Source organism: Bactrocera dorsalis, chromosome 4 (assembly GCF_023373825.1).
Source record: "Bactrocera dorsalis isolate Fly_Bdor chromosome 4, ASM2337382v1, whole genome shotgun sequence".
Taxonomy (NCBI): domain Eukaryota; kingdom Metazoa; phylum Arthropoda; class Insecta; order Diptera; family Tephritidae; genus Bactrocera; species Bactrocera dorsalis.
Genome location: NC_064306.1, coordinates 68422825 through 68436471, shown reverse-complemented (window position 1 = coordinate 68436471; position 13647 = coordinate 68422825). Strand labels below are relative to the sequence as shown.

General features: G+C 35.4%; 2 protein-coding genes across 6 annotated transcripts in view; one reads left to right on the top strand and one right to left on the bottom strand.

Annotated features, from left to right (window-relative positions):
• The window catches only part of LOC105224932 (calcyclin-binding protein), a 233180-nt gene that overhangs the window by 44730 nt on the left and 174803 nt on the right, over nucleotides 1-13647 (bottom strand). Inside the window, exon 1 of one of the 3 annotated variants that reach the window (XM_049456514.1) lies at nucleotides 2553-2564. The exons of the other annotated variants lie outside the window; for them this stretch is intronic. The gene's annotated coding sequence lies outside the window, so the exon portion shown is untranslated. Of the gene's footprint in view, nucleotides 1-2552; nucleotides 2565-13647 lie in introns of those variants that run through there. 3 annotated transcript variants of the gene reach the window in all.
• Nucleotides 1-13647, top strand: part of LOC105224934 (GAS2-like protein pickled eggs) — a 147013-nt gene that overhangs the window by 42768 nt on the left and 90598 nt on the right. The window lies entirely within an intron of this gene.

The following is a 13647-nucleotide window of genomic DNA, read 5'->3' as shown; positions in this document are numbered from 1 at the left end:
GAGTTAGCGGTGAATAAATTTAATTTAAAGTACCAAAAATCTACACAAATGTTATTGAATTAACTAAGCGAGCTTTCGTGTGATCGACACCACCCCTCTAAAACACACTCACCAGAGAGTTGCTGTTTTGCGTGAAAAGTAGATCTTGTTTAAATTAAAGTTTTAAATTCCTGCGTTACATAAAGCATGTTAAGTCGGTACTTACATCCACACCTTCCACAACACTGGCACGAGCTCATTTTACATCTTGGATCCTGTTTCGCGTTTCGTGCGAAATTTTTATGCCTTTCAGCCGAAAAAAGTGAGTCAGTTAATAAAAATGATTAATTTTCTGGTATAAATGTCACACTTCACAACGAGTTGTTGTTAAATATTTGTTGGTTTTTTGCTTTCTTAACGGCACTGCTATGGCATGTCCACACCTGGTTGCACACAAATGAGGTGTAAATTATTTATTGATTTTTGGTTGGTGTCGGACCTGATTTTTTTTTATTTATAGCTACGACTTTTTATTTTTTTTTTATTTATACCACTGATTCTTTCTTTTTGATTTTGTTGTTTTATAAAACTTGATTTACATATGAGTGGCTTAATTAGGGAGCCAATTAATTGCATTGTGTGTGTTAATATATTTCACGGGAAAATTAAAACTGCTGCGGCAAATCATATGTCTAACAGCTAAAAGGATTTTGATTAAATGGTTGAAAAGAAAACAAAGGTTTTTGAGTTTCATATCTTTGTTAAAGCTCATATGTCACTATACAAGTGGCTTAATACTATGAGTTAAGAAAACATTGAAGAATAGTTTCAAAGATTAATTATACGATGGAGCGGAGGTCAATCAGTTCATGATATTCATCGTCATAGGCTTTCGAGAATGTGGCTCCAATATTTTAATAAATAAATTTCTAGGTATATGAATATGGGGGTTTAATGAGTTTATTTTAAGAGAAGGAATTGCATCCTAATGTTTCATCAGCAATTTGCATTCAACACCTACTTATCTATTCGAAGACAGTGCGACGGTTCTCTGCTGCCAGTGCTTGCTCTATGATCTTTATTCGTAAAATCAGCAATAATGTGTTCGAATTCAACTCAATATTGGAACTTAATGTTTTGTATTAGTCTAGGAAGTTTCTATAGCATTCTACCGCAATTGGATTATTTAATTTATACAAGTTGTTTGTTCGATTTGCACTGGCCAACTTTCGTTCAATCAATAGCTGATAATGTCAACACGATTTATAACCTATGAATTTATGTATCATATTAAGAAGTTGAAAATGGGTTTATTGGGTTTGAATTTTCATCAGAAATGTGTGGTTGTTTACTTATAACGGATCCGTTTTTTTTTTCTTCTCATCATCGCATGTAAGGTTTTATCGACCGTATTGTGTGAAAGATTAAAACCTACCGTCAACAAACTGATTGGATCTTATCAGTGTGACTTTAGGCCTTAAAAATTAACAACCACCGAATCACTAAGCACCAAATCTTGAAAAAAAGACCCATGAAAAGAGGATCGACACAAACCCCCCATCTTCATCGATTTCTGAGCTTAATATCTCCTCGTAACTGATACGCTGTGTAAGCTGACGTTGAGCAATATCAAAAGCTCCGTCAGGATCGGGAAGCACCTCGTCGTTCGATACCAAACGAGGGTTTAGACAAGGCAACGATCGTGCGACTTTTTCAATCTATATATGTACATATGTACACAGCTGAATTTTAAGCTCTAGTGTTTCAAAGTGTGCAAAATTTTAGACCGATATCGCCGACGTTGCCCTCTGGGTGTATCAAACTGTGTGTCGAAGTTGATATCCCTTGCTCGGGGTATGAAAAAAAACCAATAAATAAGTAAATAAATAACATGCATTTCATTCTAACGACTTTCCCAGTCCACTTAAGCAAATCGATTCTAAGAAAATGTTCTTAAAAACATTGTAAAACACAAACAAAGCAATGAAAACACTCAGCCTTCGTCTACATCCGTGTCTGCCAATCAAAAATTTATGGCTCCCGCTTGTCAGCCAACGAGTGTGTGAGCATTCGTACTGCGTTGCGGCAAGTCTTTTGTACAAAATCTGCATAAGACCAATTCATCGAACATAACTATCAGAAAACATATCTCTAGAAATACGCGATTAACACTAAAAATCATTTAACTTCAATTTATTGTCATTCAATTTACAATGTTGTTGTTGAAACTTTATATGAATGCTGCGTTGGTGTTGTTGTTATTGGCATTATGATTGCAAGATTTGATGGCCCGCAGCATACTTTATGTGCATGTGTATAGGTCATAGGTGTGTGTATGTGTATGTTGTGGCCGGAAGGCAAACGAAAAGCGTCAAAAGCGTCCATTAAAGCAACGCCTAATGCTCTTTGAATGAATATCAGAATCAACTAAGTATCAGCGGGCGGCAGGCGGACAAGCAGTCAAGCAGCCACCGCAGTTTGTTGAGTAAATGTCAATTCATTGCCAATTCCAAAAAGCCGGGCTCATAAATCACCAGCGATTTTTTATGAAATCAATTGTTGTTGTGTTAATTTTTTAATGTTTTCTCGATTTCCTGAATTAAAAGCTTTGAACAAGCTCAAGAACAGTTATGTGTGTTTTTGTGTTTTTTTTACATTTTTGCGCGTTTGATATCCACTTGACTTTAGCCGACAGAGTTGCGCCCATTGCCCCACCCCACAAACAATAAGCACAGCGTGCGCTCGATTAAACTATCGATTGATTAGACTAGAAGATAAAGAAGAAGAAGCAGAAGTCAAGAAATCGCGTTCAATTGCTGCGTTTGAGTGATTGGCAGCGTTGTATTTGTACATTTTTAGCTCCGATGAACTTGAGTGGGGGAATTGTGTCGTTGGAAGTTCAGCGAGATGATCGGTCTCAACGGTATCATAGATGCGAAATGTATATATGTACATATATATGCGTGTATATGTATGTGTGAGTACATAAAGCCACAATTAGCGTTAGTTGGAGATGTCAAGTAGTTTGCTATTGTTATTATTGCTATGGCCGCTGCTGCAGTCATCAATAAAAATACTTCAAATGAGCTGCCAGCTGCCTTTTGTTGTTTTGCCATGGGTCATTCACCGTTAGATTATTGTATTTATATACAAATAGTTTATTTACTTCAGTCGAACATATAAAACTATATAGACACTGTAGGCAAATATTTGTGGTTCAACAAAAGCGGAAGGTGACTGAGAGCTTTCAATGGGCTTGAAGGCGAAAATGCGCTTCTGGCAAAAGTTTCAATTTCATAAATAACTTTGCGACTTTTGCACTTTGTACTTGCAAATACATAAGTACATACATACATTCACACACTTACCTGGCTAAACAACCGCGCAGGTCAAGTGCCTTTTTGCGTCTTAATGGCTAAAAGCCTTGCTGATGCCGGTCATATGACCCATAACTGGGTTAAACTGCAGCTAGACGTTGATATTTGCTGCCGCGAAATTCTTTGCATGCACATAGACGCTTTTAATATTGGCAATACTGTTGGATTTTAATTTTACTGAGATATTTTTCTGTGCTCATTATGAGTGTATATAGAAATATGTGTGTTTGTGTGGGAGATTAATTGCATACTAGCAGTTTGATTAATGGTCAGCCACCACAAAAGCTGCAAGTCTAGTTGAAGAGAATTTAATTGAATGATATATTACTTAACACGAATTAAATGGAATTGGCGATAGAATTCTTTGCGATATTATTGGCCAAGGTAGTTTGATCAGTCGCGTGTGTTGTTAAAACCTTGGTTAAAAGAAGTGTATAAGTATATTGTTTGTATATTAATTATTGCTACTAATCATCCTTCCTGAGTATTTTGCTCTGTATAAATTTAGAATTAAATAAGTGAATAAATGTATAAGTTCATTGAAGGTCTCCAAGAACTAAGCTTGTATTACATTTTAATGGATTTCAAATTTCAAATTTGGACGCTCTTGTTTTTCGTTTAAAAAGGAGTAAAGAACCTAATAGGGCTCTCTTTGTTTAAAGAGAGTTATGAGATAAACCATTTCAAATGCATCTCTTTGCTTTCATCGGACTATAAATACGGTTGTTTTCCTTCAGTACGTTCAGCGAGTGACTTTTAATGGCTTCAATGGACGTCTTGAGCGTTCCCCAAAGCAGATTTTTCAGTTTCGAAATCAGAAAAAAGTTACAGGGAAACAAATTAGATCAATGCTATAGCTGAACGATGTTTCTCGTTTGCTCAAAAAGTCACTCCCAATCATGCTAGAATGTGACCGCGTATTATGATAATGAAAACCCCATAACTTATCTGGCCACAAATTCGTTCCTTTACGATGAATTACTTCACGTAGATGTCTCAAAACAGCCAAGTAGTATTCCTTATTCATCGTTTGACCCTGTAAAACGAAGTCATTGTAAAGCGCAACACGATAATCAAAGGAAATGATGTAAATTTTGACCGTCTTTGACGTCCTCATTCAACATCATATTTATAAATCCACGTCTAGTCACTAGATAATGTGTTTGATGAGTCAGCTCAACTGTATTTGTTGTTGCTGTAGCGGCAGAAATCTGCTAAGTTGACAGTCCTTGGCGGGATAAAAATCCGAGTCCGTTCCGGTTACGTAGACTCGACTGTTGTGAGAATGGAATGAGCTGAGGTCAGTGGCACCGCTTACTTTTAGGGGAAATCACATATCGCGAGGTCCGCTCGACCGATTTCAGCCAAATGTGGTACGTGACATTGCTCTGACATTGTTATCTTACAGTGTGAAAATGTAACTTTATACCTTTATACCGCATATATCTTTCAATATGTGAGTTATCTTAATAAAATTGAGAGAACGTTTGTTTTTCTTTCATCGGGGCATATTTGCGCTCTGAATGAATAGAATCGGGTAAACACTCGCCTTAGACCTCAGATAACAAACAAGGCGTGTGTACCTGAAGGTACTTCTCTAGCTTTGGTTGCAAGAGTACAGGTATAAAGGGTTCGGTTCCTTACTTTTTGGTTATGCTCCTTCGTTGCTCGAAAAGTTGTTGGAACATAACCTAAAAAAAGATTTGAATATCATATAAAATTTGTTTAAATAATTAATTAAAGCTCATAACTGTTTTATTTTTTGTAGTTGTATAAAATATTCCAATATTCCCCCCAATAGTGTTTGGGAATGTTGCCTTTTATGAATATCCACATCAATTAACAGACTGGGCCTGGGCTGAAACGGATATATAATACTTGACCTAATCTTAGTGAAAAATGAGGTTTCTTCAATACTAATAAAGCTAAAAATGAACTTTTTTTGAAGACGTCATTTTGAGTTAAAACTCAAACCAATAAAGTTCTTGTTAAGCACATTTAATTACCGTTATCTGGTAGCAGAATTCAACATAATGGTTAATTAAAAGCGCTACTTCTTTCGTGGTCCGTGTATCAGCTTACACGTTGTCGTGTTTTGCTATAGAGAATAAGAATAAAAGAAAGCCCCAGGGTCAATATTGTGTTCATGTTATTAGAAACATTAGAATAATAATACAATTGTAATCGACTCATGTGCTAATCTTTTTGGTCACACTTTGCATAATTTTTAAAAGCCATAATTTTTTGCCAAATCACCAATGCTGATGACAATCGTAAAATATTATGGTTACGAGTATGAAATTTTGAAAATTCTCTAATCAATGCCACACTTATAACCCGAGGCATTGAATCCGGTGCGCTGTTTACTTTGGCTGCGGCTATACGCTTATTGTTCGGACTTAACTTCTTTTGATCTTTTGTCCAATGTGTCGCTATGGCGGATTGTCGCATGTGTTTTTTTCGCAATTTGCATAGAGTGGCTGCTTGTTGAGTGGTTTCTTTGTGCAATCAATCGTACGAGAACAATCAAAGTCAGCAAAGGCAAACCTGTCCATTAAAATTTCACGGTTTGCACCTAAAAAAGCTATGAGTTATCGAATAAAGCAAACTAGTAATGCTAAAGGCCAAAAAAAGTCAATACAACCCCTGAAATGACATCATTGACAGTAGCTTTGGGTAGAAATGTAAATGAAGTGATGAAATGGATTTCGGTGGAGAATATGTGAGATTTATCAATAATTATTGGTAATATAGCTGCATTATTGGTAATATAGTTTAAAAAGCACTCCCTACATATGTATATTACATACCATATAAAGAGTAAACAAGGTGTGCTCCAAAGTAAACAGGACTTTTTGAATCCAGTGCCCCTGGTGGCGCCATCTACATTTAAACTGATGCGTTAGAATCTGATATCTTTATCGATTGTCCAGGAAAAATTTCATGACATTTCATTGATTGGAAGTGAAGTTATTGCGTTTTAAGTGTCAGTATGTTTGTGTTATCGGTGCGAAAATGAGCTTCGAACAAAGATCCAACATTAAATTTTGTTTACCGAAACGTTTAAATTGATGAAGCAAGTTTATGGCGATAATTTCAACGTTTTCAAAGTGGTCGTGAGGACATAAATGACGATCAACATGTGGGCCAATCAAAATCCGTGATCACCAGAAATTCCATCGAAACTGTGCGTGAATTCATCAAAAATCAGCCGAAATCATCATTGAAATTCATGGAAATGGAATTAAACATCTCCAAAACATCGATTTATCGGCGTTTGGTGCGCCGTATTCGACGAGTTCGGCCCGAATATCGCGAAGATTAAAGTTGACATTGGTTGCACGATAAAACGCCGTCTCATCGATCGACGCTTGTGACCGATTATTAGACCAAAAATCACATTTTAACAATTAACCACTCCCTGTATTCACTTGATATGGCACCGTGCGACTTTATCTTTTTCAGAAAAATACATTTGCCCATGAAAGGGAAGCCTTATGCAGACGTAGAGGCCATTCAAAAGGCTTGCACCGGCATACTGGCGGCCATAACGGCCAACGAGCTAAAACACTCGTTTGACATGCTTTTGGACCGCGCAAAAAGCTGTATTGAAACAAAAGGAGACTGTTTTGAATAAAATAAATTGATTTTGCCGAAAAAACCATTTGTTCTGTTTTTCTTCAAAATCCTGTTTACTTTGAAACGCACCTTGTATAGATCATTTAACTTTCATTCAGTGTCTCTGGAACCAAATTTAAATGTGTAGTTTTGGCTGTGTTATAAAACTTCTGTAAAATACCCAAATTCATTAGTTCTGTTTGGGGTTTCTGTAATCATTTAGTTTACAATGGATGGCTGATCGGGCTATCGCACCTGGTTCTGGTGGTGGGACTGCTAGCTGACCTCCAGGCCGATGCGTAGGCAACAGAATTCCCACTGTGCTTGTAAAAAGATATAGCGCCTATGTACTTGGTCGATTGAGCCTCGTTAGCGATAACAGAGATCATTACGGCCTTACTGGCAGTGGGTGAGATTATTATTTTGAAAGGAAGGAGAGTTTATATTTTCAATTCACTCCCCATTAAAACATCATAGTGGGTCTATCTACTTGCTGGAGTAAAAATTATTTTAAACTCGGCCATTACGACGCCATTCCCGGTGATATCTCGAAAAAAAGATGCGCCAGAGTTGACAGGAAAACTCCTTACAAAATCATATAAAGTGAAAAAAATACGTGTTTTAGTTAAAACCTTAACCTAGAACTTGGACAAAGAAAAAAGAAATTAAAACAAAATTGGATTTTCGCAGATCTTTTTACAAAAAATGAAAATTTCAGTGAAAATTTCGCGACATTGCATCTCAAAGACCTGTGTAAAATTTCATGAAGATCGGTTCAGTAGTTCTCGAGAAATCCTTTTAACCGACTTCCAAAACACAGTTTCGAGAAAAACGGGTTTAAAGACGGCGCACTTAGCCTAGCTTGCCTGAGCGCACAAGTTCTCAAAGCTGTATTTTCGAAACTATTACTCGGATTAACTTGAAAATTTAGATCAATATTCTGGGGGGTTTTGTAAAATTTAATAAGACAACAAAAAAAAAAAAGATTTTTTGAAACCCGTAAACCTCATTAAGATCGTGGTAAATCTGTTTGAAATATGTTTCGTTCTTTCTAAATCTATCTTTCAAATATATGTAGCTTATTCTTAATATTTTTATAAATTTTTCTTTATTAAATGTTGCTATAAATTCCAACAAAAGCTCATTAGCATACATATTTTTACAATGAATAAGTCAAATATAAAAAATAGCAGCAATTTTTCACACTTTTTTGCCGTTAGGTTATTGAACTAAAATTTTGAATGATTTTGTAGAAATATGCCGAAAATGTGGAAATTCCAAAATATGCAAACATTGTAATTGATTAATATTTAATTTATACACATTTGTTCTTACAACCAGCGAAGGGGAAAATAAATGAGTATGAGAAGTAGAAAAAGTTCGGAACGTTCATTCAAAATAAGTGTTATTGGCCCACACGGAGCAAATAAAGGGTGATTTTTTAAGAGCTTGATAACTTTTTTTTAAAAAAAAACGCATAAAATTTGCAAAATCTCATCGGTTCTTTATTTGAAACGTTAGATTGGTTCATGACATTTACTTTTTGAAGATAATTTCATTTAAATGTTGACCGCGGCTGCGTCTTAGGTGGTCCATTCGGAAAGTCCAATTTTGGGCAACTTTTTCGAGCATTTCGGCCGGAATAGTCCGAATTTCTTCGGAAATGTTGTCTTCCAAAGCTGGAATAGTTGCTGGCTTATTTCTGTAGACTTTAGACTTGACGTAGCCCCACAAAAAATAGTCTAAAGGCGTTAAATCGCATGATCTTGGTGGCCAACTTACGGGTCCATTTCTTGAGATGAATTGTTGTCCGAAGTTTTCCCTCAAAATGGCCATAGAATCGCGAGCTGTGTGGCATGTAGCGCCATCTTGTTGAAACCACATGTCAACCAAGTTCAGTTCTTCCATTTTTGGCAACAAAAAGTTTGTTAGCATCGAACGATAGCGATCGCCATTCACCGTAACGTTGCGTCCAACAGCATCTTTGAAAAAATACGGTCCAATGATTCCACCAGCGTACAAACCACACCAAACAGTGCATTTTTCGGGATGCATGGGCAGTTCTTGAACGGCTTCTGGTTGCTCTTCACCCCAAATGCGGCAATTTTGCTTATTTACGTAGCCATTCAACCAGAAATGAGCCTCATCGCTGAACAAAATTTGTCGATAAAAAATTTTCGAACCGAACACTGATTTTGGTAATAAAATTCAATGATTTGCAAGCGTTGCTCGTTAGTAAGTCTATTCATGATGAAATGTCAAAGCATACTGAGCATCTTTCTCTTTGACACCATGTCTGAAATCCCACGTGATCTGTCAAATACTAATGCATGAAAATCCTAACCTCAAAAAAATCACCCGTTACATATGTATATGTATGGGTACTTACATATATTTGCAACTTCAGAGCAAAGATTACGATCAATCAAATTTGAATTTGCCAAACATAGCTATACCATATCTACCGAAAAAAATGTCTTACAGCAGTGGTACCTGTTTAAAAATTATATATGTACATATGTATATTCATGTCTATAAATATATTCAACGCATATCGAAAGTCCCAATCAAATGCGCATTGTGGCAATAATGAGAAATAAATATAGAATCCAGTTATGATTTTAGGCGAACTATTTGCACAAACACATATATCTATATAAGTACATACATACATATGTATGAACCTGCGCAACCGATTTGGTATGGCTTATAAGAAGCTGACAAGCCAAATTCTATTTAAGCCATATACGTCTGTGAAGTGTCAGAGGGTTGTCAGTTCCCATTTATTTCGACGATCAGTACAAACATCAAGATATTGAAATTACCCACACACACACATAAACACACGTACACACATGAGTGTAGGTAAATTCATTTGACCGCGTATGCTTAAGAACATGTTACAGCTTACAATTCGCAACAGTGAAATATTTAAATAAAACTTATCTATCTTTCGATTATTTACTTTGGCGAATGCGAAATCCATTGTGTGTGTGGGATGCAAAACTGGTTCCAGCACTTTGAATAAACTTTTTCTAACTGGTTAACTCCAATACGTGTGTGCTTAAACAATCTAAGTTGTAGCCACCTTTTCGGAACAGATACAATAATATGTTTGTATGTATGTTTTGAGATTTTGGACCTCATGCCACTGTGGGTGGACTGCCGCAAGAATATACACAGCCATCATTCTTACTTACCTCCATCGCGCATAGAAGCATAACCCAATCTAGATTGTGGCAAAAATTAGTGAAACGAACTTGACAGCGAAACCAAAGCTTGAAATGTGTAAAAGTTAATTAAAAATTAAATCTATGAAAAAGTGGTTTAAAAAAAATGAGGCTATGTGCTTATACAAACTGTGTCGTTTTCCATGCTCATATACAAGAGATTTCCTTTCAGTATTTTATTTGTTCTAAAAAAGATTGTGTCGGAAACTTGTTGTTTTTCAACATGTTTTTTGTACAACCCTTCAGTTCTAGAATTTCAGTTCTGTTTTAACTTTACTTTTATACTAAAATGACAACAGAAATAGGCAGATGTTATTGTGTAATAAGGAATCCCAACTGAGTAACTGGTTGGACTGGGACCACGGATGGTCTCGACATGTTCTAGACAGCTTTTTTTTGGACAATAGACCCATATTTTTTAAGTAAATTATTTAAGGGTAAAAGTTTCAAGGAAAAAAAGGCCTGCCGGCTTATGCTTCAATATTTCTGCATGAAAAAATTTCCCTATATTGTCAAGATTGTGCGCAATAATATACAAAAGATCCGAATAAAATTCCTCAATCCAAATTTAAGAAATAAATTCGCAAAAAAATGCCTTTTTTTTAACTTGAAACCCTAATCCCTCCCTTACGAAGATATTCCAAACTATGAAATGACTGGAAAGTAACAGCAGAGATATTTCAATAAGTTTAACATCTCTTTTTCCTGGTCGCATGTAAAGAACTTCGCCTAATGCCTAAATTTCCAATACTGAAACCTTGACTAATTCTAAACATTTTCAGAACATTTTGTGCTGTGTGTGAATGCTTTTATTTTATGAATGGGGATTTAATAGACAGATCATTCATAAAAGATTATTGCGTTAGTTAAAAAATTTTTTTGAAAACTCTTTTTGGAACATTGAAACTTATATTTTTAAAGTTTATACTAAATATATCCATACAACTCATGCTTCCAAACTATACATACTAAAATACAAAATCAGAACTGATAGTACAACGCCTCCTTTCAATGTCAATGCCTTCAATCAATGAAGTCACTATATGAAAGCTCATGGTAGTTACACATATTCGCACAAAAAGTTAGTTGAGTATATTCAAAGGGGTGTTCTAACCTCCCCATAGCCTTTCTAGCCATTGGCTGGAAACTATTCAGCAAGTGATATACAAGTACATATGAATAAACCAGTGAATTCATAGCGCTTTGCAACAATACAAACAGAAACTTCGATTGTACATGACAATGACATGCCGCGAAAGGACTCAAAGCGTACATACATATGTAACTCCGTATACTCGTATGTATGTTTGTATAACATCTATATTTACTTTATGCAGTAGACATGTGTAGCTTGACGCTAATCTGACATTGAATCGACAGGATATCTGTTGGAATTGTTTAACATGTGGTGACATGAGGGTCGTTTCTATGCTTAGCTATTATTGAGCCTTGGTGACGTTGCTATCATTAACCCTGGACGGGTATCATTATTATACTGCTGTTTGCAAACCACGATGATTGTTACAAAAGCTAAATACCAATATGAAGTTCTCAGTATAGTCGCTTTTAAAGAGTTAGAAGGTTATATTGGAACTTCTAAGAGACAGAAAATATTTTAAAGGTTCTGATTTGTCCATTATGAAAAACGGGAGAGCGTGATTACTGTCATGTTTTCTTCAAATGTTCTTAAATATTGATGTATGAAGACTGCAAATGTCAGCTTAGTCTATCGGTTTATTGTTCTCTGTTATGTATGCAATTTATCGGTGTCATTAACCTGACATATTATATACATATGTATATACTCGTTATAGGAGGAAGTTTTAACTACATATTATTGCCAGTCAATAAAAAATCATTTTATATTTATTTTTTATTAACATAATTATCATACCGCTAACCGGTGTCTACGCCAATAAAGAATAAGAATTATAATTGAATTTAGCAATTTTCTCTCAATTTTCCATATAGTGAGTCAATTAACTAATTACCCAATTAATATTTAGTTGAAAAATAAAATAAAGAATTAAAGAATTCTCGATAATTTCAGTGAGTGGAGAAAGCTTGCCTTGGGAAGATAACAAAATTTTTTTGCAAGAAATTATCAAAGTGTTTGAAGCAATGCTATGAGGAGCATTGTCTACTTAAGTTTTATATATTACAATTCTTTTATTGTACAAAGCCAGATCACAATTAAAACACGATTCAAAAATTGCAATATTTTTTTATTTACTGTAGACAAATTATTAAAAGTTAGACATACATTAACTCTAGCATGTTAGAACAGCAAACCTAATGAGTGAATTTGTATCTTAAATGCCTCAGCTTATAGTTAGAACTCGTTTGAACTTTGTATAGTGGTTACATGACATATCAAATACATACAAGTATGCATGCTTATATGAATTAATGTTAATTTACATATATGCACATATAATAATTTTATTATATTATATGAACTTTCCATTACCATTAACTAACCATATTTTAAATATGCGACAGTATTTTTAAATGACTCAAGGGGACTTTGGTTAAAGGCGGACAACTTGACTTGTTCTAAGCATCAAGCGAGACTCGAATCTGCTTTTTTATTGTAAATAAACCTCTTAGATAAAATATTCACAATTTTTTGCTCAAAAAAAAGCTTACTTTCGCTTAAGACGACTTAGGCTATTTTAAAATACACCCACCAGTATATTTAATTATTTAATGGACAATAACAATAATACAAGGTGCATACCAAAGTAAACAGGACTTAAAAAAAACAGAACAAATGGGTTTTTCGGCAAAATAAATTTATTTTACTACTATTATTATTTTCTACTTTATTTTCTACTTTAAGTCCCTTTCTGCTTCAATACAGCTTTTTGCACGGTCCAAAAGCATGTCGAACGTGTGTTTTAGCTCGTTGGCCGGTATTGCCGCCAGTATGGCGGTGCAAGACTTTTGAATGGCCTCTACGCAGGCACGTAGCCAGGGGGGGGGCTAGAGGGCTGAAGCCCCCCCCGAAATAAGGAAAATTTTTAAATAAATCGCAAATAAAAAAGATTTATCACTGACTGAATCTTTTGAAACTCTTATACACAACTCAGCTCAAACCTATAACAGTCGTACGCAACTACACTAGACGGTGACTGAAAACTTATCAAAAGTCATACTTAAGCGTTGTACAGATCTCCATCTTGATATGGCGAAGTTGGTTGGCCAGGGATATGACGGAGCAGCAAACATATCAGGGCATTTAAGTGGAGTGCAAACCAGGATAAGACAACTGTATCCAAAAGCACGATATGTTCATTGCGCTAGTCACCGATTGAACCTTGCGCTTTCCAATACTATGTCATTACCTTCAATACGGAACTGCCTTGGTATTGTCAGTGAAATAGCAAATTTATTTAGAAACCATTCAAATGCAAACACAACTTTCCAGGACGTTATACAGA